Source organism: Cervus canadensis, chromosome 21 (genome assembly GCF_019320065.1).
Source record: "Cervus canadensis isolate Bull #8, Minnesota chromosome 21, ASM1932006v1, whole genome shotgun sequence".
Classification (NCBI taxonomy): Eukaryota; Metazoa; Chordata; class Mammalia; order Artiodactyla; family Cervidae; genus Cervus; species Cervus canadensis.
The window spans coordinates 15,085,987-15,111,381 of NC_057406.1; the positions used below are offsets into that span (position 1 = coordinate 15,085,987).

The 25,395-nt window shown below is 47.5% G+C and overlaps 1 protein-coding gene across 2 annotated transcripts in view; it reads right to left on the reverse strand.

Moving 5' to 3' along the window:
• Positions 1-25,395, reverse strand: part of ANO2 (anoctamin 2) — a 335,456-nt gene that overhangs the window by 295,785 nt on the left and 14,276 nt on the right. The gene's annotated exons all lie outside the window — the stretch shown is intronic.

Below are 25,395 nucleotides of genomic sequence, written 5' to 3' on the forward strand. Positions count from 1 at the left end.
CCCTGAGCTGCACATGCACCGATCTGGCCCTCAACAGTACACTTCATTCTTTAAAACTCAACTCTGGTGGACCATTGCCCATGTCCCAAACTGGCCACTCAGTAGCTTCTTCAGGACAAAGTCAAATAGCAGAAGGCTTTGAAAATGACTCTGATATTGAAACCACGACCAACAGAAGGCTGGTCAGAACTTGTAGCTTGAACCCAAGCAGACCAATTGCCTGCTAAAACACAAATAGGATTCAAACAAGACCCAGAGTCTTAACACATTGAAAATATCCAGGGTACAGTCTAAAATTGCTGAGCATTCAAAGACCCAGGAAATCTCTTTATGGAAAGAGACAATTCATATATGCCCACTTTGAGATGACAAGATACTTGAAATAGCCAACAAATATTTTGAAATAGTATAAAAATGCCTTAAGAAATACAGGGCAAACACTCTTGAAATAAATAAAAGAGATAAAAATTCTCAGTCAAGAAACAGAATACATCAAATGAATCAAATAGGAACTTTAAAACTGAAAATTGAATATAATAACTGAAATTAAAAGCCCACTGATAGACTCAATAGAGTATGCAGGTGACAAAAGAGTCAGTGAACTCTAAGAAATCAATAGAAACTATCCAATCAGAACAACACAAATAAAGAAAGGTTGAGAATGACAAACTAAACCTCAAAAATCTATGCAAAAAGATCTAACAGTGATGCATTGCACCTCCAGAAAGACAGAAGACTTGCTACAGTGCAAGGGAAAAAACTGAGAATATAATAACCGAAAACTCCCTCCCAAATTCTGTGAAACATATAAACCTACAGATTCAACAAGTTGAGCAAATCCCAAATGAAATAAACCCAAAGAAATCCACACCCCGATACATCAAAATCAAACTGTTGAAAACTAAAGACAGAAACAAAAACATCTTGAAAGTAGCCAAAAATAAACAGAAAATCATGATTCGAATGAGTAAAGATTTCTTATCATGAATCACAGAGGCCAGAAGGTAGCAGAACAACATTTGAAAATGCTAAACGAAAGGAACTGTCAACCCAGAATTCCACATCTTGTGAAAATATCATTTGGGAATGAAGATAAAACAAAGGCTTTTCAGATGAAGGAAAACTAAGATAAGTTATCGCCAACAGACTTTCTTTAAAAGAATTGCTAAAGGAAATTCTTCAGAGACAGGGAAATGACACCAAAAGAAAGTTAGAACATCAGAAATGAAGAGCGAACCACAAAAATGGTAAATATCTGGGTAAGAGTCCTTTGAAACATACTTGACAGTTAAAAGTAAAAACTGTAACATTTCTGGGACCTTCCTGATGGTCCACTGGTTAAGAATCCACCTTCCAACAAGGGACATGAGTTCCGCTCTTGGTTAGAGAACTAAGATCCCACGTGTGTGTGTGTGTGTGTGTGTGTGTGTGTCTGGGTGTCTGGGTGTGTGTGTCTGGGTGTGTGGGTGTGGGTGGGCAGGTATGCATGCATGTGCTCAGTCACATTCAGCTCTTTGTGACCCTGTGGACTCTACCCTGCCAGGCTCCTCTGTCCATGGGGTTTTCCAGGCAAGAATATTGGAGCTAGCTGCCATTTCCTCCTCAGGGCATCCTGCTGACCCAGTGATCGAATCTGAGTCTCCTGCATTGGCAGGCAGATTCTTTGCCACTAGCAACACCTGGGAAGCCCTAGACCCCACATGCTGCAGGGCAACGAAGCCCACAGACAGCAACTAGAGAAAGTGAGCACGCCTCAGTGCAGACCCACCACAGCCAAAAAATACATAAATAAGCTTAAAGACTAGAACATTTCTGATGGCTTTTCAATTATGTAACCATAACATATAAGAAAACTAGGAGACAAAGTAGGAAGAGTGAAGGAATGCATATGGTGGGGCAATTTGTACAATCCATTTGAAGTGGTAAAATACTGATTCTAAGTCGACTGTGGGGACTTCCCTGACAGTCCAGTAGCTAAGACTTTGCCTCCTGATGCAAGGGGTGCAGGTTCAATTCCTGGTTGGGGAGCTAAGATCCCACATGCCTCTTGGCCATAAAAATGAAAGTAAAACAGAAACAATATTGCAACAAATTCAATAAAGGCTTTAAAACTGATCCACATCAAAAACAAATCTTAAAAAATAAGTCTACTGTGAAAAAATAAGTACATCTACTGTAATTCTTAGAGCAGCCACTACTAAAACCATACAAGAAATACACCTGTAAACAAATTTTGTAGGTCACTCTGAGACCCACTGGACTAAAGAAGAACTTTACATTTAATTGAAATCCTGATTAGTATTCACTTACGATACTGAAACTCCAACTTAAAGAGATATAGGGAATTAATCTGGCCTAGAAAAGATCTTAAGAGAGCATGAGAAGCTTTGGGGGAAGCAGAGGGCCTAAGAAATGAGCAAATAATTAGAATCACTCCTCAGTCCCACAGTAGAGTAAAAGGAAAGCTCAGTCCCTTTCCCAGACTCGTCATCAAGGCTAGAGACTGGAACTTGAACTTCTAGGGTTTTGAGGGTTTCACCAGTGTTCTTTGAGAAGAGACTCTGATGGAAAAAATCGAGGGGCCTACTGCTCACCAACTGTGGTGGGAAAAATTCACCTGTGCCTTCATTTTCCCCTTCTTTCAAGCCCCATCATTCTAGAAGGTCAGAATGAAGATGAACACAGGGAAACCAAAGATGAGAGGTAATTCACAGAAACCTACGTGGGTTGACAACTAACATTTTGTAGGGATGTTGTTGGTGGTGGTGGTGGTGGTGTTTAGTTGCTCAGTAGTGTCTCTTTTGTGACTCCATGGACCATAGCCCACCAGGCTCCTCTGCACCAGAATCCATGGGATTCTCCAGGCAAGAATACTAGAGTAGATAGCCATTCCCTTCTCCAGGGGATCTTCCTGACCCATGGAGAGAACCCAGGTCTCTTGTATTGCAGACAGATTCTTCACTGTCTGAGCCACCAGGGAAGCTGTAGGATATTACAGCTACACCTTGTAGGATATTACCTTTCTCTAAAGAGAAAAGATGGTCAACACCGAAATCAGATTGATTATCTTCTTTGCAGCCAAAGATGAAGAAGCTCTATACAGTCAGCAAAAACAAGACCAGGAGCTGACTATGGCTCAGATCATGAACTCCTTATTGCCAAATTCAGACATAAATTGAAGAAAGTAGGGAAAACCACTAGACCATTCAAGTATGACCTCATTCAAATCCCTAATGATTATACAGTGGAAATGAGAAATAGATTTAAGGGACTAGATCTGATAGACAGAGTGCCTGATGAACTATGGATGGAGGTTCATGACAACAGGAGAAAGGGATCAAGACCATCCCCAAGAAAAAGAAATGCAAAAAAGCAAAACTGCTGTCTGAGGAGGCCTTACAAATAGCTGTGAAAAGAAGAGAAGTGAAAAGCAAAGGAGAAAAGGAAAGATATTCCCATTTGAATGCAGAGTTCCAAAGAGTAGCAAGCAGAGATAAGAAAGCCTTCCTCAGTAATCAGTGCAAAGAAATAGAGGAAAACAATAGAATGGGAAAGACTAGAGATCTGTTCAAGAAAATTAAGATACATTTCATGCAAAGATGGGCTCAATAAAGGACAGAAATGATATGGACCTAACAGAAGCAGAAGATATTAAGAAGAGGTGGCAAGAATACACAGAACTATACAAAAAAGATCTTCATGACCCAGATAATCACAATGGTGTGATCACTCACTAGAGCCAGACATCCTGGAATGTGAAGTCAAGTGGGCCTTAGGAAGCATCACTAAGAACAAAACTAGTGGAGGTGATGGAATTCCAGTTGAGCTATTTCAAATCTTAAAAGATGATGCTGTGAAAGTGCTGCACTCAATATGTCAGCAAATTTGGAAAACTCAGCAGTGGCCACAGGACTGGAAAAGGTCAGTTTTCATTCCAATCCCTAAGAAAGGCAATGCCAAAGAATGCTCAAACTACCACATAATTGCACTCATCTCATACACTAGTAAAGTTATGCTCAAAATTCTCCAAGCCAGGCTTCAACAATATGTGAACCATGAACTTCCAGATGTTCAAGTTGGATTTAGAAAAGGCAGAGGAACCAGAGATCACATTGCCAACATCCGCTGGATCATCGAAAAAGCAAGAGAATTTCAGAAAAACATCTATTTCTGCTTTATTGACTATGCCAAAGTCTTTGACTGTATGGATCATAATAAACTATGAAAAATTCTGAAAGAGATGGGAATACCAGACCACCTTACCTGCCTCTTGAGACACCTGTATGCAGGTCAGGAAGCAACAGTTAGAACTGGACATGGAACAACAGACTGGTTCCAAATAGGAAAAGGAGTACATGAAGGCTATATATTGTCACCCTGCTTATTTAACTTATATGCAGAGTACATCATGAGAAACGCTGGGCTGGAAGAAGCACAAGCTGGAATCAAGATTGCCAGGAGAAACATCAATAACCTCAGATATGCAGATGACACCACCCTTACGGCAGAAAGTGAAGAAGTACTAAAGAGTCTCTTGATGAAAGTGAAAGAGGAGAGTGAAAAAGCTGGCTTAAAGCTCAACATTCAGAAAACAAAGATCATGGCATCCGGTCCCATCACTTCATGGCAAATAGATGGGGAAACAGTGGAAACAGTGGCAGACTTCATTTTTAGGGGCTCCAAAATCACTGCAGATGGTGACTGCAGCCATGAAATTAAAAGACACTTGCTCCTTGGAAGAAAAGCTGTGACCAACCTAGACAGCATATTAAAAAGTAGAGACGTTACTTTGCCAACAAAGGTCTGTCTAGTCAAGGCTATGGTTTTTCCAATGTATGTATGTATTTCCAAACAATGTATGTATTTTCCAATCCAACATGTATGGCTGTGAGAGTTGGACTATAAAGAAAGATGAGCACTGAAGAATTGATGCTTTTGAACTGTGGTGTTGGAGAAGACCCTTGAGAGTCCCTTGGACTGCAAGGAGATCCAACCAGTCCATCCTAAAGGAGATCAGTCCCGAGTGTTCAGGGTGGAAGGACTGATGTTGAAGCTGAAACTCTAATACTTTGGCCACCTGAGGCGAAGAACTGACTCATTTGAAAAGACCCTGGTGCTGGGAAAGATTGAGGATGAGATGGTTGGATGACATCACTGATTCAATGGACATGAGTTTGAGTAAACTCTGGGAGTTGGTGATGGACAGGGGGCCTGGCGTGCTGCAGTCCATGGGGTCGGAAGGAGTTGGATACGACTGAGTAACTGAACTGAACTGAACACTGCAGAGCAGTGAAGAAGTGTAGCTCTCTCAATAAATTATCGTGGGTCAATTGGGAAAAAAATAATATTGACTCACACATCATGCCACATACACACAAAAAAAAGCTGTCTTATGTGGGCTGCAGATGGAAATGTGCAGAGTTAACCAATAAAGGTAACACTAGACAATGTGCCTGGGATAGGTGATGGTTTCATAAACAGAACACAAAAACCAATTAATGGAACTAAAATAAAATTAAGAGCCTCTGTCCACCAAAATACATAATTAAAGAGTGAAAAGGAAAACTACAGAATGGAAGGAAGATATCTGTAGGACACATATTCAACAAGAGACTGATGCCAAGAATGTATGAAGAACTCTTTCAAACCAAGGAGGAAAAGGCAGACCACCCATCTTTCTAAAATGTCAAAAGATACATAAAATACATAACTAACGAGAACCTACTGTGTAGCACAGGGACCTCTACTCAGGGCTCTGTGGTGACCTAAATGGGAAGGAAATTCAAAAAAGAGGGGATATGTGTATACATACAGCTGATTCACTCTGCTGCACAGAAGAGGCTAACACAGCATTGTAAAGCAAATATTGTTTGCTGTTTTTGTTCAGTCATTAAGTCACATCTGACTCTTTGTGACCTCGTGGACGGTAGCCCGCCAGGCTCCTCTGTCCAGTGGGATTTCCCAGGTAAGAATACTGGAGTGGGTTGCCATTTCCTTCTCCAGGGATCTTGCCAACTCAGGGATCAAACCTATGTCTCCTATATAGGCAAGTGGATTCTTTACCACCAAGCTACAGGGAAGCCCAAAGTAACTACACTTCCAATTAAAAAAATAAAAAAGTGTTCAAAAGACTTGAACAAGCACTTCAGAAAAGAGGACATCCAAATGACTGGGGTAAAAAAAACATATGAAAAGGTTTTCATCTCATTCACCATCAAGGAATACAAATTAAAACCATACCAACCCACAACATTGTAAAAACAACTATACTCCAATAGAAAATTAATCTTTTTAGAAAGATGATTTACCATTTAAAAAGAAAGCACTGAGAAGAACCATTATACATGTGCCAGAAAGGCTAAAATCTAAATGACTGACTCTACCAGGTGTCGACAAGTATGTGGAGAAACTAGAACTCTCATACACTAATGGGGATTATAAATTAGTACAAGCTCTCTACTAAAGCTAAACATATACACATTATTTATGACCAGCAGTTCTGCTCCTAAGTGTTTGCCCATCAGAAATGCATTCACCAAAAGACTTGTAAAAAAAGAAGTTCACAGCAACACTGTTCATAATAACCTAAAACAGGAAACAACCCTAATATCCATCCACCACAGAAAGGATAAGTAAACTGGTACACTCAAGAAAACAAAATAGATACCACAGAGTAATAAACAAACTACCAGTGGGTAAAGAATCTGCCTGCAATGCAGGAGACACAGGAGACAGGTTCAATCCCTGAGTCGGAAAGATGCTCTGGAAAAGGAAATGGCAGCCCACTCCAGCATTCCTGCCTGGAGACTCCCATGGACAGAGGAGCCTGGCAGGCTACAGTCCACAGGGTCGCAAAGAGTTAGCACAACTAAGTACGCAGACTGGCACAGAAAACATAGAGAAATTTCATACACTTAATGTTGAGCAAAAAAGCAAACACAAACTATATACTGGGTGAGTCCATTTACATAAAGTTCAAACTCATGTGTGACACTAGAAGTCAGCACTGGCATGACCTCTGGGTGCGGCTCCATGACTGGGCAGAGGCCCAAGGGGTATTTCTTGGGGCGGGGAGAGCTGGAAAGGTTCAAAGTCTTCATCTGGATGGCAGTCACATGAGTGTATCCACTTAGCGATACATCATCAAGTTGTACACTTACAATGTGTGCATGTTTCTGATACACATTACACTTCGTAAAGAGCTCCACAAACCGGGAATGCAAAGATCCCTAGGATTCCAGACACACATTCCTAGGACCCAGCAGGCCCCGAGAACAACCTGTCTGCAGGACAGTGAGTCCCTTCCCCCTGCACGGTGGTCGTTGACGTCATTCATGTGGGTTCCTGTGTTTCTGTGTGTGTGTCTTCCCTAGGTGGTGGCAGGGGGAACACCAAGCAGCACAAGGGTATGTGTGTTTCAAGCTGCAGCTGTTTATTTCCCCAGATAAACTTTAAAGCCATCAGCATCTTCTGAAGAAGCCTCCTCACTAGCGACATGTTTGGGAAACTCCACGGCCTTGGCAGGGTGGGGAAGAAGAAACTTGGGCAAGTGGCAGGTTGATGGAATTCCATTTTTAGTGGTCCTCTCTACCACTCAAATTCTAAAGAGCTCTTGGGAGCAGCACCCAACTCACTCCCCATTCACACCCCCATGTTTCAATTGACTGGTGGGAACCCAGAGCCCTGGGAGGCCAGAGAGGTATCAGACCCCCAATCTTGCCTTGGAGCTCTGGTTCCAGGTAGAGAGCGAGGGAAGACACAGGCAGAGAGGGCTGTGTGATACATATCCATCCCTGAGCCCCTCCTGGTCACAGGAGAATTCACTTCCCATGCCCAATACTCAGCACCCCTCTACAGGGCAGAGGATGCATGTGTGCTAAGTCACATCTGACTCTGTGACCCTATGGACCATAACCTGCCAGGCTCCTCTGCCCGTGGGATTCTCCAGGCACTAATACTGGAGCGGATAGCCATTTCTTTCTCCAGGGGATCTTCCCTACCCAGGGATCGAATTCAAGTCTCTTATGTCTCCTGCATTTGTAGGCAGGTTCTTGACCACTAGTGCCACCTGGGAAGCCCCTACAGGGCAGAGAACGACTGGGAATGCTTTTGTGGACTTGAGAAAGTTCCTGAACGTCCAAGGGCCTCCTGTGAAGTGAGATGAGCAGCAGAGGTAAAGAATCCACCTGCTAATGCAGGAGAAATGGGTTTGAAGCCTGATCTGGGAAGATCCCACAAGCCAGGGAGTAATTAAGCCCACGCACCACAACTGCTGAGCCTGTGCTCTGGAGCGCATGCTCCGTGCCGAGAAGCCACCTAAAGGAGAAGCCCGTGAACCGAAACCGGAGAGGATCCTCCACTCGCCACAAGAGAAAAGCCCACACAGCAACGAAGACCCAGCACAGCCAAAAATAAATAAAAATAAGGTTTGAAAAAAAGAAAGTGAGACTGGCAGGAAAGACTCTCGAAGGTCCCTTCCAACTCTTGACTTTCTGAGTCATCAGGGCCGACGATAAAATCAGATAGAAAAATAAAATAAAATAACTCTCCCTTTTCCAAAAGACGTGGGGGAGCATCCACGCTCACTCTTCATTTAACTTGTGGCCCCTGCCATCCTGGGTTGGCCCCCTCCCCGGACAGGAAATGGCCCCGATCCCCTCTTCTGGGGCTCGTTGCTTCCTCTGCTGAGTATTTAATTAGAACTGGCAATGGCTGTTTGGAAAGAGCCGAGGCCAAGAGGGCAGGAAGGCGTCTCCTTGTTCCTGGCCCAGGAGATGTGAGCCGGCGGAACAGCTGGGACGGGCTTGGTCTCGTCTCGGTCGCCCCCCTGCTGGCAGCGCCTGACGGCTTTCCGTGCTCATCAATTCAGATGTCCTCCTGGGGAGTCCGTGACTTCGCATTGGGTGGGGCCCCTCTCAGCAGGAGAACCGGCTCTCCCCACCCCACTCCCTTCAGAGTCTGCCTTCCTTAGGTTGGAAACCCGTGTCTCCAGGTCCAGCGAGCCTGCAGAAGCGGCTGCAAAAGGGACCTGGAGATGTTAGCAAAGCCGGGCAGGAAGTAACAACGAGCAGATTCAACCTGGAAAAATGCAGTCGTTGCATCTGGGGATAAATAACCAGAAACACAAATACTCAGGTGGGAGGGAGAAGCCTGGAACAGGAAGAGGCCAGACGGCACTTGGACAGGAGCTTGCAATGTGATCTAGTGACAAAGAAATTGCTGGGGGATTCATGGACTGGATGCATGGAGGTGCTACCCCAACAAGAACAAGGAAGGAACAGGGGCAGGACCAGGCAGCTGTTCTCTGCCTCCCTGGAGGCCAGAAGTGAGTGGACCACGGGGTGGAGCTGGCAGCAAGAGAGAGTCAAGTCAGACTCCAGAAAGAACCTTGTCGCTACGAAGGGTAGGGAGATATTACCCAAGGAAATGAAGAAATCCCTGGGAAGATGTTTGAAGCTCTGGGACACAGGAAGCCTGTCCCAGAGGCAGGGGCATGGCCCAGATGACCTTCAGATACCCCCACACAGTTCACCGAGGAACACGTGATTCTGCAGAAAACAGAGAGTGGGCCTGCCTGTAGATGCTACAGGAGATAGGAGATGGAGGAACCCAAAACAACTGAAAATACTGAAATTTCAGAGCTGGGGATAGTCACATGACCTGTTCTGAGTGTGAGACCAAGCTGGGAGAAGAGCTGCAGGCAGACCAGAGTCTGCAGATAGCCAGACAACCTGCTCCTTGGGCTCACAGAACGGTGCTCTCCAATCCTCCATTGGCTCCACTGCCTAGGACGGGCCAGGCTCAAAACGAGGCCCCCGACACAAGTCCCCACGCACTTCAGACCCAGCGGGGCCAATCAAATGTATACCATCTGACCTGTTCCTTCACCAACTGATGGTTGCTCTGGAGGGAGCTGGGTTAGACCTCAAGAAGAACTTGCCTCCTGAGCTTTGAGATAACCACACAAGCAAGTGAAAGAGGCGGTTTCTCGTCTCTCTTCCTCTGGCTGGATCATGGGCTAGATGGTGCTTCAGGATACACAGAGCATTTCACTTCTCATGGAAGCTCAGTGAGAAAGGCAGAGGTGTGTCACATTTCCATCAGACCAGAGACGGGGAAGTGCAGGTGTAGAGAGCAGATAAATTAGGCTAATTACCACTTTTAAAAGGGCTCTCTGCAACAAGCTACATTAACACACTTACAGCGTAATGAGAATTTTTACAACAGAGGTTCAGTGTAGCAGGCGAGACTTCTAGCTCAGACCAGGGCACACAGATGGATGACCTATCCATGCAAAGGTCCGTGCGATTCCAGGTTCTTCCTGGGGATGGTCAGCCTCCTGGTGAGGTATCTGATATCAGGTGTTAGCCTTTGGGGCTTCCCTGGTGGTTCAGCAGTAAAGAATTCACCTTCAATGCAGGAATGGGGGTTCAATCCCTAAGTCAGGAAGATCCCCTGGAGGAGGGCAAGGCAAAAGACTCCAGTATTCTTGCCTGGAGTATCCCATGGACAGGGAAGCCTGGTGGGCTACAGTCTGTGGGGTCACAAAGAGTCGGACATGACAAGCGATTTAGCATGCATGCATGCACACACACATCAATCAGCCCTTGGGTGAGATTTCTGGAGACCCCAGAAAGAAGAAAAGAAAAAAGCTGGTTGGAGGAGGCTTCTCCAGGGCATCTGGACCACTGACAGGTGTTAGAGCCTAACAAGGGGTCCATGAAGCCAGGTCACTAGAGGAGTGAGAATAATTAGGATGGGAGAGTCCGGCTCATTTACAGACATGTCAGCCTGGAGGAAAAGACGGGAGTTTTGTAGGGATCTGGGGACCTGAGAGGCAGGAACTAGAACAGCAGCTACGCTGAGCTTCTAACATGTCCCAAGCACTGCTCTAGACACTTGAAGGAATGTTCCCTCATTTAATTATTCATTGCCTTGAGAACTATCATGTACCCCTCGATGGACCACTCGTCTTCAAAACAACTCAAACAGATCAGAGGAGAAAACGCAAGTCACAGGTGACATCATACGATCTGCCCAAGGTTGTACATCACTAAGCGGCTGAGCTGGGATTCCAAGCTCACTTGACACCAGAACTTTCTCCTTCAAGAAACCTTCCAGCCCTGCCCCTCCTGGCTCCAGTCACTGTAGCAAGTCAGCTTGGCTGCATGTATTCACATATGTGCGGACAACAGTGTCTGTGCAGAATATGTGCACCCAAACCAGTGGAGGTGGGCGGAGCACCAGTGAACCACAGCCCTTCGGTCCTGGAGGGAAGGATGCTGTGTTTGGGGAGTAAGACCCCAGCATCTCTGCGTGGTTCTGCTTGGCTCCAGTCAAGATGAATGACTGAATTCTCTTCCATTTCCTCAGCATCCTAACAACAGGAGGGAATGACCCAGTGTGTAAGAGGCGGTGAAGAGGTTATCCACCTGCCCATCACATGTGCCCACACAAGGAATACCTGCACAACCCTGAGGACTGTCTGCCTTCTGTGTCCTTCGCTGAACACCCAACCCTTCCTGAGTGTGCTGACCGTGCAGACACTCTCCTCTTCATCTCACACCTCCACGCGCCCCAGAACACCAGGGACGCTCCATCCCAAACGCTGCCTGGCTGTGCAGGCATTAGGCACCAAAAACATAAGCAGCTTATGAAAGCAGGGATAAAGGAAAAAGGGGGGCCATGGTCCTTCAAAAAGGAAAGGGTCACTGTAGCATGATTTCCAGAGTCCTCCATCTGCCGGGGCCCAGTCTGCTACCATCACCTACGGCTTTGATCCTTATTAAAGACGCAGCTGCTGCAAAGCCTGGCTGTCCCGAGGGGTTTGAATGAAAGACCTGAGAGTGGACGTGAAGGCGGAAAGTGATGCTCGAACCAGGTGGGAGAAGCCACAGAAGGCAGAGGCTGGGCACCCAAGACAAGCAGGTCCCGCCCTTATTCGTCCTGATGCCCACGGGCTGGCCACAGCAGGACACACCCGTAGGGGTCCTCCCAGCCCTGCACTTGGGGGACTGACGCGCCACGCGGGCTCACTGTCCGAAGTGACTCCTGATGCCACGCTGCCCCGCCCTCCCTGGGGTTCCTGCAGAGTCAGCCCTCAGCCTCACTCTCCTGAAAACCCCTGCCACCTCTCACCCCATGTGCTGATACAGATCCACCCCACTGTCTCAGGGGTAAGTCCCAAGCAGATTGATTCCTGCTGCAAACACAGTAATTAAAAGGTACCTGCAGGGATCCGGCCATTCCCCGTCTCATGATCTCCCACCTCGGCAGGTAAGAGGGGAGACAGATGGGGCAAAACAGGGACAGAGGAAAGGAGAGAACACTCCCAAGTCCAGAGGCCCCCGGCTCTTCTCCTGAACCTGCTTTGGTGGCCGACAATCTCCATGGTGACAACAAGGACTCCCCCTCCCCCACACCAAGCTGAGAGGGCAGAAGCATCAGCCCCCCAGAAGTGGGACAGTGCAGTGATAGAGATGTAAACGAAGGATCTGAATCCTTCCCTGGTACTAAGCTCTTTGACCTTGACCGAGTAACCTGTTTTCTTATCTGAGAAATAAAGGCAGTGAAACTTCATCTTTTACAGGGTAGTTACAAGGATTCAATGAGTGGTTCTTTGTGCCCCAGCACAGTAGAAGTATTTGTCGTGACTCATATCTTCAAAAGCAACATTAAGATACTCAAGGAGAGGGCTTCTCTAAGTGGTTCAGACAGTAAAGGATCTGTCTGCAATGCAGAAGACCCAGGTTCAATCCCTGGGTCAGGAAGATCCCTTGGAGAAGGAAATGGCAACCCACTCCAGTATTCTTGCCTGGGAAATCCCATGGACAGAGGAGCCTGGTGGGCTACAAAGAGTCACAACAGAGTGACTAAGCATGCATGCATATATTTGATCAAGTAGTTTCTGACAAGGGTGCCAAGACCACTCAATGGGGAAAAGACAGTCTTTTCAACAAATGGTGTTAGAAAAACTGAATATCCACATGCCAAAAAATGAAGTTGAACCCTTACTTAACTATATGTAATAAAAGATATTCAGGGAGAGACTTCCCTGAGGGTGCAGTGGTTAAGACTCCACGCTCCCAATGCAGGGGGCCCAGGTTCCATCCTTGGTCGGGGAACTAGATCCCACATGCTACACAGTGCAGCCTAAAAAAGTCAAAACACAAAACAACAGGAACAAAAAACACTCAAGGAAGGAAAGGTCCAGATTCCTGTGGCCCCCATGGCAGGCAGGAGAGAACAGACAGTCCTGGCAACTCCGGGAAGGAAATCTCTTGTGACCAGACGAAAGCGAGGTCCTAGAGCCAGAGCAGCCTTGGGGACACAGTCCTGGTCACGCAGACAGTTCCCGACGTACGGTCCATAAGAATCTGTGTCTCCGTGTGTTTCTGAAGGATTTCATAATCACATCATGGAGACGAGCCTTGCCTAAACACAAACATCAACAAGTCCACAGCAACGGTAATCATCCTGGGCTGTGGGATTTGCTCGAGTGCAGAGCTGGAGGGTGTTGAGAGGAAGAAAGAGGGAGGAACAGAGTGGGTGGGGGGAGACCCCTGGGGTTCAATCTCTTCCCCAGGCAGGAAGTCAAAACTTTCTAAACTGGGGACCCGAAGGGCAGCTGGAAGGGCTCAGGTTTAACGTCTGTCTGTCTGTCTGGGCCTGTCTCCCCGGCCCCTGCTTCCTCTCACTCCCTCCTCCAGTGCCCTCCACCCTCCTCTCTGGGTCAGGGGTGCAGAGGGGAGATGCAGATGGCTATGGCATTTTCTTCCCCACAGTAGCTACTGCAAAGAAGCAGGAACTGGCTAGAGCTCGGGTGGGGAGCGGGGAGAGGAAATGCGGGCAGGGTTCCAGGCTGCTGAGACCAGAGGCAGGGTTAGGGGAAACAGGGGGTTCCCTCTTCTTGGGAAAGCCTTCCCTGACAACTCCAGCTCCTGGGGACTGTCCCATCCGCTGAACAACTCTGCAATATGCTATCCTTGCCACGCATCATGCTTTGAATCAGTTCAGCACACTTGAGTCTCTACTGTGTGTCGGGCACTGTGCAAATAAACACACAAAAAAGAAATAAAACACAATCCTGGCTCTCGAAGTCTTCAATCTATCCGTGAACAAGTGAAGCTCCAGAGGGTGTGCTAAGTGTTTTGGTCACTCTGCCCAAGTGCAAGGAGCATTAGATTAAGGAAGATACAACAGAGCATCAAATAACAGTTTGCAATGCTGAGAACCTGAGTCCCTTTTCAATTATCCTGCAAAGTCTCCATTTGATGTCAATATATCTTTAACTTATCTGATACTACATAAGTGTCCTTCTTTCTTTTTTAACCTGATATCTCCCCTGGAGCTGGAGAAGACTCTTGAGAGTCGCCTGCACAGCAAGGAGATCCAACCAGTCCATCCTAAAGGAAATCAACCCTGAATATTCACTGAAAGGACTGATGCTGAAGCTGAAGCTCCAATACTTTGGCCACCTGATGTGAAAAGCCGACTCATTGGAAAAGACCCTGATGCTGGGAAAGATCGAAGGCAAGAGGAGAAGGGGATGACAGAGGATGAGATGGTTGGATGGCATTACTGACTCAATGGATGTGAGTTTGAGCAAGCTCAGGGAGACGGTGAAGGACAGGGAAGCCGGGTGTGCTGCAGACCATGGGGTCAAAGAGAGTCAGACGTGACTGAGCGATGGAGCAACAGCAGCAGTGTCCCCTGGACAGAGGCCATCAGCCTACCCAACTCACCATCCCCTCACCCGACGCTTGTGCAGGACCAAATACTGACATGCTTAATTCCAACATTCGAACCAAGAACAATTTTCATGGAAGAACTCACAGGATAGGCAACAGAAGATCACCACCAAAACCAACTGCACTTCTCTTAATGGCAGCCAAAAACAAAGAAATGAAATTAGGTCATTTGTAGAGATGCGGATGGATCCTAGAATCTGTCATACAGTGTGAAGTATTTCAGAAAGCAAAAAACACTGAGGTTTGATGAAAACAACAAAATTGTGTAAAGCAATTATCCTTCAATTAAAAATAAATTAATTTTAAAAAGAAAGAAAAACCAAATAAAAAAAATCAAATATGGTATATTAACATATACATATGGAATCTAGAAACATAATACAGGTGAACCTATTTGCAGGGCAGGAATAGAGACTCGGACGTAGAGAACAGACATGTGGACCCAGCATGGGGACGAGAAGGTGGGTCAAACTCAGAGAGTAGCACTGACATATATCAACCACTTCGTGTAAGCAGACAGCCAACGAGAACTGGTGTAAGCCCAGGAAGCTCCGCTTGGTGCTGTGTGATGACCCAGAGCGGTGGGATGAGGGAAGTCCAAGAGGGATGGGATATATGCATACATATTCCCTAGCGGCTCGTAGGTAAAGAATCCGCCTGCAATGCGGGAGACCTGGATTCAATCCCTGGGTTGGGAAGATCCCCTGGAGGAGGGCATGGCAACCCACTTGAGTATTCTTGCCTGGAGAATCCCCAAGGACAGAGGAGCCTGGCGGGCTGCAGCTCATGGGGTCACCAAGAGTCGGACATGACTGAGCGGCTAAGCACAGCAAATAGCTAATACACTTCACTGCACAGCAGAAACTAACATGAGGTTGTAAAGCACTTATACTCCAATAAAAAATAGCAAAAAAATCGCTATATTAAGCAGAACTGACCAATTCTACGTTCTCCCACTAACGTTCTTCTCCTTCTCACCCATTTGCTCTGCCCTCACTGAGTACACACGGACAGCCAAGTGCTAACAGCTGCTAAAGGTTGAAGGAAAAAATATGTAAGAACAATTATAAATGGAGAAAACTGTCTTTATCGGTGCAATTTTTGAGTACATGGAGAAAACAGTCTCCATTTTTACTGCAGCCCAACTCTGTCCGTCTAAGTCCTAGAAAGCCAGTCCCTTCAGATCCAGCGTTGCAGGATCCCTGATTACGCTCAGTCTCCAGATCCAGAAAGAAGCCAGCTGGTGGCAGTGCAGGACCTAGAACCCGGGCTTGAGCCACTCAACCCTCTTTCCGCTCAGCTTCCTTCTTGGGTCCAATCACGTTGTGGATCAAACCACACGCTTCCAAATACAACTAGCAAGGAAGGGTCAGCTGACGTCACAGGTATGCTTGGCCCCACCCAGGCCCCCGATATCATGCCCCTGCCTCCAGACTCCTTGGGAACCTTCTCTGAGCCAGTCAGTCTCCAGGAAGCAGCCTGTAAGCCTTCCCATCTGATTTCCCTTCACACAGCAGGCAGGCAACAGTCACTGTCTGTCTGAGCTTCTTCTAGGTTTGCAGAGTGATGTTCAGGGGTTCAGAATCATTTTCTGGGTCTGAAGCCCTAAGACAGTCAGATGGAATCTATGAACCCCTTCTCAGAATGTTTCAGTGTGTACAATAATCACACAGAATAAAGAGAAGACTCATCACACAGGAATCAAAATAGTTAAATGTAAATGTCATACACTAACTGCTTTAAGTGAAAAAGTAAAAGTGTTAGTCGCTCAGCTGTGTCTGACTCTTGTGACTCCATGGACTGTAGACTGCCAGGCTCCTTTGTCCATGGAATTTTCCAGGCAAGAATACTGGAGTGGGTTGCCATGCCCTTCCTTCTCCAGAGGATGTTCCCGACCCAGGGATTGAACCTGGGTCTCCCACAGTGTAGGCAGATTCTTTATCATCTGAGCCTCTAGGGAAATGTATGATATAGTCATATACATACTGCTTAAACAATGCATCTGATAGCAAGCCTAGCAGCACATCTAAACCTTGTCATCATTTCAAACGAATGACGAGCCTCAGGGCTGACAGAGACTTGTGCAGCCGTTATAAGGGGATATGAAGCTATATGTGACTTCCACTGGTGACAAACTCCCAGCTACTCACAGCAATGTCAGTTTGTACCTATATCCTTAACTCAAGTAAATGCTATGTTTTGAGTAAATGTTGGGGCTTCCCAGGTGATGCTAGTGGTAAAGAACTTGTCTGCCAATGCAGAAGACACATGAGACAAGGGTTCAATCCCTGGGTCAGGAAGACCCCCTGGAGGAGGGCATGGCCACCCATTACAGTGTTCTTGCCTGGAGAATCCCCACGGACAGAGGAGCCTGGCGGGCTACCGTCCATGGGGTCGCAGAGTTAGATGCAACTAAAGCGACTTAGCATGCACGTACCTAAATGTTGGTGAAAGTAAGTGCCATTTTCTACCATCTGAATTGATGAACCCTAGTCACAAAACCTGCAAGATTTAAGAACCCTTGATGCTGCCATGTAGCCCCAGGGGTCATCAGAGAGAAGGCATAGGGGCAGCATAAGGAGCCGACCAGGAGTAGCAGGGAGACCCCATCCACAGTGAGGACAAGGGGACACTTAAGGCTGGTGGCCAGAACCATCCTCCCCATCCCTCAAGCCCCAGATACAACCACTGGGCTTCTCCAGACCTCAAAGGCTCAAAGAAGACCCCCACCACATACAACACCCATGTCTAAACTTGCACTGTCCTCCCCAACTCTGCAGCTTGCAGGGGGGTGAATGCCCACTGGAGATCTGATGAGAGTCGAAGACATAGCCCACTCAGGAGTGCTGGGCCCCGAGCATCCAGGAGTGAGGAGAAGGGAGGCGATTCCATCTAGAGCTTCCGGGCGGGTTTCTCCCATCACCAGACCACTGTTCATGCTCCCAGCACTCTCTCCCTATTCTGTAACTGCACATTCAGGCCTGATCCTGTGATTCTCTGTGGTCAGGGCCGCTTCCCCTACTAGACCAGAGGCCCTCGTGGCATCAGCTCCAGCTCAGGACATGACACCGCATCGGCAGTGTCTGCTGAAGGAGATGCAGGAGAGAGGCAGCCAGAGATGGAGCCAGAGACGGAGCCTGGTGGGTTTCCTCTGGCCTCTGCTTCCCTTTGGGGCATCTTGACAGCTGGAGTGACTTACCCAAGCAGTCTCTGTTCATGAATGTTAGTTTTTAATTACAAACTCTGAAAAAGGAAATTGATGTTCACCCACGTTTGGGGGACTTGACTTGCTCTCCTTGCTTCTCTCTGAATCCCCGCCCCCAGGCTGCTTGGGGTACTTCCCCCCGGAGATCCAGTCCACCCAGGCCTGCCCTGCTGCGCTCAGCTGTGTGGTCCCAGCGGGCAAGGGCTGCTCGGGCTGTTGTGTTTCCTGAAGCTCCCTTGGGGCAGGAAAGAGGCAGGTGAGACGCCCTGGGCTCTGGTATGTTGCTTCAGGGTGGGGTGAGTGGAACAGGAACACATCCCAAAGCCAGGGGGAAATCAGTGCATTTTCCCCAGTCATTAGAGCAAATCAACAGCCACGGGACCACTACCCACACCCATGAGAACACGACAGCATCACCAAGAAATGGAATGGACTGGAGTGTCATTAAATACCACGTTCATATCTTCCCTGCTCTCCCTCATAGGCCTTCTTAAGAATGCAAACTCCTATTCTATTCCTGAGAAGGAAACAGACTAATCTCACAATGGTGTCGATAAGGATGCAGGGACCCCCACCCCACAGAAATACACCACTCCCTCAGGCCAGTGCCCAACAACCTGCCTGGGGCCTGGAGGCAGAGCGGTGGACAGGAAGACCTCCAGGTCACCCTAGAAAAGCAAGCGGCAAGGTTTTCCTGAGAATCAGGGAATCTCCTACACCCCATTTCTCCCAGCAAAGCAAAATGATACAGGTAAGAGAGAAGAAAACCCTCAGGTCTGAGGGTCTCATCTGCAGGGCTGTGGACGGATACCACATAAGGAGAAAGACAGCAATTTCATAATGTTGCCCCACCACTGTCCAAAAGCCTAGGAGGACAAGGGTTCCCATCAGTTATTTAATCAGATGTATAAAAACTCTTCACGAAAAAGCTGGTAGTTTAGTCACTAAGTCGTGTGCAACTCTTGCAACCCAATGAACTGTGTAGCCTGCCAGGCTCCTCTGTCCATGAGAATTCCCAGCCAAGAATACTGGAGTGGGTTGCCATTTCCTTCTCCAGGGGATCTTCCTGACCCAGGGATCAAACCCAGGTCTCAAGCATTGCAGGCAGTCTCCTGCATTGCAAGCAGATTTTTCGTGCAAGAACGGGATAATGACAGAGGCTAGGTCAAGAAACAGCAGCCTCCAGTTTGAAGAGAGTGAGGCAGCATTTGATTTTCCCAGCCTGCCAGCTTCTCCCCTAAATGAGCCCCACTGGGAGGTCCCCACGTCCCGTACCCCAGAGGTCCCCTAGACAACTCCTTTTGACTCAGCACAATAATCTGGGTTGAACTGTCAGGCGTCAGGGCCACAGGGCGAAGAGTCGGATGTCAGAGACATCCTTTGTCTTGATGGGAGGTGATCTCTTCTCCGTAGAGACAGAGGAGCTTGGTTATTCCTGGGTTCCCACCCGATAGCAGGTCAGAGAGAAGGGCTCTGCCTCCTGAGTGAACCTGCGAGCCTCCAGGGCTTCCGGGTTGGCACTCTGCGCCCCCCTCCCCATGCCTGACACTGCCAAAAGCAGCCTGTAGACCTGCTAGAGAAGTCAGACCACGCGGTGCAAAGGCAGCTTCTGCGAGAGGTCCTAAGGGGTGTCCTAATCCCAGGAAAGCCAGCACCGAGCAAGGGGGCACCTGGTCTCCCTGTCCATGCACCTTCTCCATTCCCAGTTGGGAAGATCCACTGCCCACAGAGATGAAGTTTGGGGCATGCCTGCTGGAATTCCAGGGCCTGCAGTTTGGGAGAAAGTTTTTGCACTGCTGTGTAAACATGCCCTCCAGGCCCATCAAGGGCATCGTATGCTGTCCTGGCTCTGGGCTCAGCCACCACTTAGATGCCCCTTGGTGCCACCCAAGCATCCAAGTCTCTGCCTCTGTTCCTCTGGCTCCCTGGGTCAGGGCAGGAGGTCTGGGGGAGCACAGGAGGAGGTGGGGGGTCAGGGGAGGCCTGTTCAGCCCATCTGCTCTGAGTCTGGGGGCTCAAGGCTGGGTAGTCCCTTAACTGCTTGCATTCATTCACCTCCCACTCAAATGCAGTGATTTTGATGCTTGACTCCAAAGGGGAGTCCACATTTACTGGAACTGGCAGTGAGGCTGCAGGGGTCTCTGTCACCCAGAGGCATCTCCAGCAAGGTCTTTAGATGAAATTCTAATCAAATGGCCAAACATAAGAAAATATAAAGTGAACCATGGCTTAGTCATCCAATAAATACTAAATAGTCTTTAAAATACAAATGTGGACCTTGTCAATACATGACAATATCTACACAAAATGAAAGGTGAAACGCCAAACAAGGGACACACTAGTTCTCCTCAGTCTGAAGCACGCCCAGATATCAATTAGAGTTGAAAAGAAGTCCACGATACTCAATCCATTAGAGTTTGGTGGTCACAAAGTTCTTCTGATTTGTAAGGCTAAGTGCATATTTTTCATAGGTCTCCAATAGGAAACTCACTTCCTCTCCATTTGCCTTAAACTCAAAGTGAAGCTAGAGCCTAAGAGGCCATCCAGCCCAGGAGAGGGCTGACAGTCTAGAAGGCGGGGCCGCTGCACCTGCTCTCCAAACAGCCACCAGGTGCAGCAGGGCAGTGTCCCTGCCCCATGAGGGACCAGTTCCAAGCTGCTGCTCACACCCAGAGGCTGGGCATCCTGACCCAGAGAGCAGTTCAGACCCCAACAAGCCTCCAGAAGGTTGTTCAGACCCTCATGGTCTCCACCTCTAACCAGGGTTTAGCACCAACTTGACCTAGGGGTGAGGGGAAGGGGTGGAGAAGAGCATGGGACATGAGCCCTGAAGGAGGTGACAATTCACTCACAGCCTTGTTGGGTGACAACCTGGGTGCCCATTATCATTAGCGGAGTGACTAGGTAAACAAGCGCTCATCTGTTAGAAAAAAGGAATTAGACACATGTGCACCGGGGAATACTTTGCCACCTGATGCAAAGAGCTAACGCACTGGAAAAGACCCTGATTCTGGCAAAGACTGAAGGCAGGAGGAGAAGGGGGTGACAGAGGATGAGATGTTTGGATGGCATCACCGACTCAGGGGACATGAGCTTGAGCAAACTCTGGGAGATGGTGGAAGACAAAGGAGCCTGGTGTGCTGCAGTCTGTGGGGTCACAAAGAGTCAACACGACCTGGAAACTAAACAACAACAACACTAATGAATGGTCTGAAAAATACAGTGCTGAGACAAAAAGGAAGGGAACAGAATGGGTTTAAGACAGAGCACCACTATGTAAATTAAAAATGCGTACAGTTCAGAGAAACTGTCACCACAAACAGGGTGGTGAGCCTAAGGAGATATGACAGTAAATACAATGTGGGATCTGGGCTGGGATCCTGGAGGACAAAAAGGGGGAAGGTAAAAACCAGGGGACTCTGAACAGAGAAGGGATTTGAGTTAATGAAAGGTATCAATAGCGGCTCATTAACTGTGATAAATGTACCGTATCAATAATAGAGGAAACTAGTATGTGGGATGGGGACCTCTCTGTCCAATTTTTGAGAAAATGTAAGACTCTTTCATATGCTATTGACACTAGTTATAAAATATATGACTGATGAGAACCTAAAGTACAGCACAGGGAACTCTACCCAATGCTCTATGGTGACCTAAATGGAAAGGAAATTCAAAAAAGAGAGAACATAGGTATATGCATAGCTGATTTACTTTGTGTATAGCAGAAACTAACACAAAATTGTAGAGCAATTATACTCCAATACAAATAAATTTTTAAAAAGCTGTCCTAAGCAATACTGTCTTTTTTTAAAGAAAAAAAAAATGCACAAAGCAAAAGCAACACGATACGTTTCCCAAAAACATCAAGCATTGGAATGACGGCCTTTGGGGGCAGGAGGCAGTGAACAGGGAAGGGTAAGGGGCCTAAAAGAAATCACAAGGAGCACAGGCACCAAGGTGGCTGCAGGCCTTGGGTTCCAGGGCCAAGCCCCCAGGCCTGATGCAGGACTGCAATCAGGGAGAAGGTTGACATGAAAGCCCCTCCCCCGTCCCCAAGGGAGCAAGGAGATCCAACCAGTCAATCCCAAAGGAAATCAACCCTGAATATTCATTGGAAGGACTGATGCTGAAGCTTCAGCTTCAATACTTTGACCACCTGATGCAAAGAGGTGACTCACTGGAAAAGATCCTGATACTGGGAAAGATTGAGGGCTGGAGGAGAAGGGGGCGACAGAGGATGAGATGGTTGGATGGCATCACCGACTCAATGAACATGAGCTTGAGCAAATTCCGTGAGATGGTGAAGGACAGGGAAGATGGTGAAGGACAGGGAAGATGGTGAAGGACAGGGAAGATGGTGAAGGACAGGGAAGATGGTGAAGGACAGGGAAGTGCTGCAGTCCAGGGGGTCACAAAGAGTAGGACACAACTTAGCAACGTAACAACAACCACAATCCCTGTTCCCAGCAAGGGCAAAAAGGCAGTGGTGGTACCCCAAACCCATACACACACCTGTGAGGTCTCAGGAAAATTCCTCCCTCCTCTCAGCGTCTAGAATCAGGCTACTCAGAGGATCAGGGGCTCAAGACCAGGGTACCCCCTCCTCCAATGGCAGTTATGGCAGGAACCCCTGTCTCTTGTGAGTCTGAGTGTCAATGTTAAGACCATCGACTCCAGGATTTATCTCTATATAAATAAATAAATCACAAGAAGGACCTTTGCACACCAATGATAATAATGCGCCATGACTGAGAACTGTGATGAACTCAACTCTGCATCAGTGGTACCCAAACGCATAACTTTGGAAAAGAGAAGGAGAGGGGAAAAAATAAAGCAAAACACTGCGAGAGAGTAGGTCAGGATGGCTACATGAGTGGTAGAGGCTCTGATGACAGAAGGGACTTGGGGGAGGCTGAGTAGCTTGGAAAGGCCCCGAGAAAGAAGAGTTAACTAGACCTGAAGCCAGGGTAAGGGGCCAGGAGGGAAGCAATCTTGGCGAGTACACAGCAGGGACAACAGTCCAGGACACACTCCCCTGACTCCAATCAAAGGCACCAAGCGAGCTCTGGGTTTCCAAAGGGGAAGGTCAGCACGCCCACAGCAGGGGAGCCCCGAGCAGCCCCCACCAAACACTCGTCAGTCCTAAGAGCTAGCTCTGGGCCCTCCTAATTCCCAGCTGAGGCTCACAAAATCCAATAGCAATCAAAATAAAACATGCTGGGGGGCAGCAAAGATGGCAGCCCACTAGAAGCAGTGCAGTTACATTTGAATTTCAGATTAGCCACAAATAAAATTTGAGTAAAGTATGTCCCTAAAGGGGCTTGCCCAGTGGCTCAGTGGCGAAGAACCTGCCTGCCAGTGCCGGAGACACAGGCTCAATCCCTGGGTCAGGCAGATCCCCTGAGAAAGAAATGGCAATCCACTCGGGTATTCTTGCCTGGGAAATCCTATGGACAGAGGAGCCTGGCAGTCCATGGGATCGCAAAAGAGTCAGACATAACTTAGCAATTAGACACAACAAATATCCTCAATACTGCATGGGACACACTTCTGCTAAAAAAAAAAAAAAATTATTTGTTTTTAATCTGAATTCAAATTTAACTAGGTATCTTGAATCTTTATTTGTTAAATCTGGCAACTCTCAATAATAACAAGAGCAGTTAACACTGACTTGTTACACCTTCAGATACTTCTAGTTGTCAGGTTTCTTCTTCATCAAAACCCAGTGAAGACTGTATTGTTATTCCCTTTTTACAGACAAAGAAACTGGGATTCCAAAGGATCAAGCCACTTGCCCAAGGTCGTGAGGCTGACAGATGCCTGGCCTGGGATGTAGACATCTGTGTTCAGACTCCAGAGTCCACCTCTGGGACAGGCTGCCGTCTCCCAACTCAGCAGGGGCACAAGGCCCAGGCCTCCGCGGCCTGAGCCTCCCTGACTCCCTGACACACAGGGAAGGCACAGCCTCCCACAGCGGTGACGCCAAGAGCTCCTTGCCCAGCTCTCAAAACATGAATACATGTAACTCCATGGCTGATTCATGTCAATGTATGACAAAACCCACTGCAATGTTGTGAAGTAATTAGCCTCCAACTAATAAAAATAATTGGAAAAAAAAAAAAAAACATGCCTCGAGAAACCTTCCAACCAGACCCCAGTCAGAGGCACCAAGCAAGTTCTGGGTTTCCCAAGGTGAAAGTCAGCACACCCCACAGCTGGGGAGCCCCAAAGCAGCCTTTAAAGAGCACACGGGCCCTCCACTAGCGCAAAGAAAAACGCTAGAAGGGGCTCCTGGTTTAAGGGTAGATAAGCAGCACAGGTCAGCACAGCCAGGGTCAGAGCCGGGTCACACGCCATCCTGCCTGGGGACAGCAAAATGGATGAATGACCTCTGGGGATGTCCCTTCCCTTTGGGGATGGAGTTAATGTGAAACTTACAAAACAGGTATCTGATGAGAATGTCAGCCCATCCTTCAGCATGACACCCTTTTCTATAATCATGAATATTTATTGAGCATCTACTGTGTACCAGACACTGGGCTAGATGTTTTCATTGGCCCGTCTAACAATGGGGCATGTAAAACTACAATCCTGCAGAGTGTCTATTTGCAAATGAAGAACCTGAGGCTTGAGGAAGTCATTTATTCAACTAGCGCTAGTTAAGTTCCTATATATGCCAGACTCTGTCCAAGGTGCTCAAGATACAGCAGTGAACCAAACAAGACCCCTGCCTTCATGGAGCTGGGAGGGGCACAGATGAAAAATAAATCTACCATGCTATTTCAGGTGCTAAGTATGATGATGAAAAGTGAAGCAGGGTCAAGGTACAGAATGATAGGGGTGGGGCCGGGGGGGTACTTTATCTAAGATAGTCAGGGAAGATGTCTGAAGGAGGTAACATTCAAGCAGAGGTCTGAAGTGAGGGGCTGAACATGCACAGGTCTGAGGAAGGGAGACCAAAGCAGAGATGACAATCCATGCAAAGGCCCTGAGGTAAGAGTGATGAAGACACAACCGAGATAAGGCCAGTGGGCTGGGGCCAGCAGCGGAGAGTGGGAGGGGTAGGAGGTGAGTTTGGAGGGGATGGCAAGGGCCAGCCATCTTTAAAGGATCGTGTGGTATGAAGAAATGGATGGAGAAGTGAGTGAAGAAATGGATGGAAGGATGGATGAATGGATGGATGGATGTAAGTATGGATGGGTGAATGGACGGACAGATGGAGAGATAAACGTGTAGATAAATGGATTTATCTGGTCAGAGGTCAGAATACAGATAGCTTACAAGCTGATAAAATATGTCTGATGTTCCATTCCCAAATAACCAACTCCCTGGGAGTCCCAGGCAAGGACTTTTCTTAATAATGTAAGTCTCCTAGACAGAAACTTCAATCCAAAGCACAACAGGCAAATCAGGTCTTCATTCCAAGGAAAACATTACAAA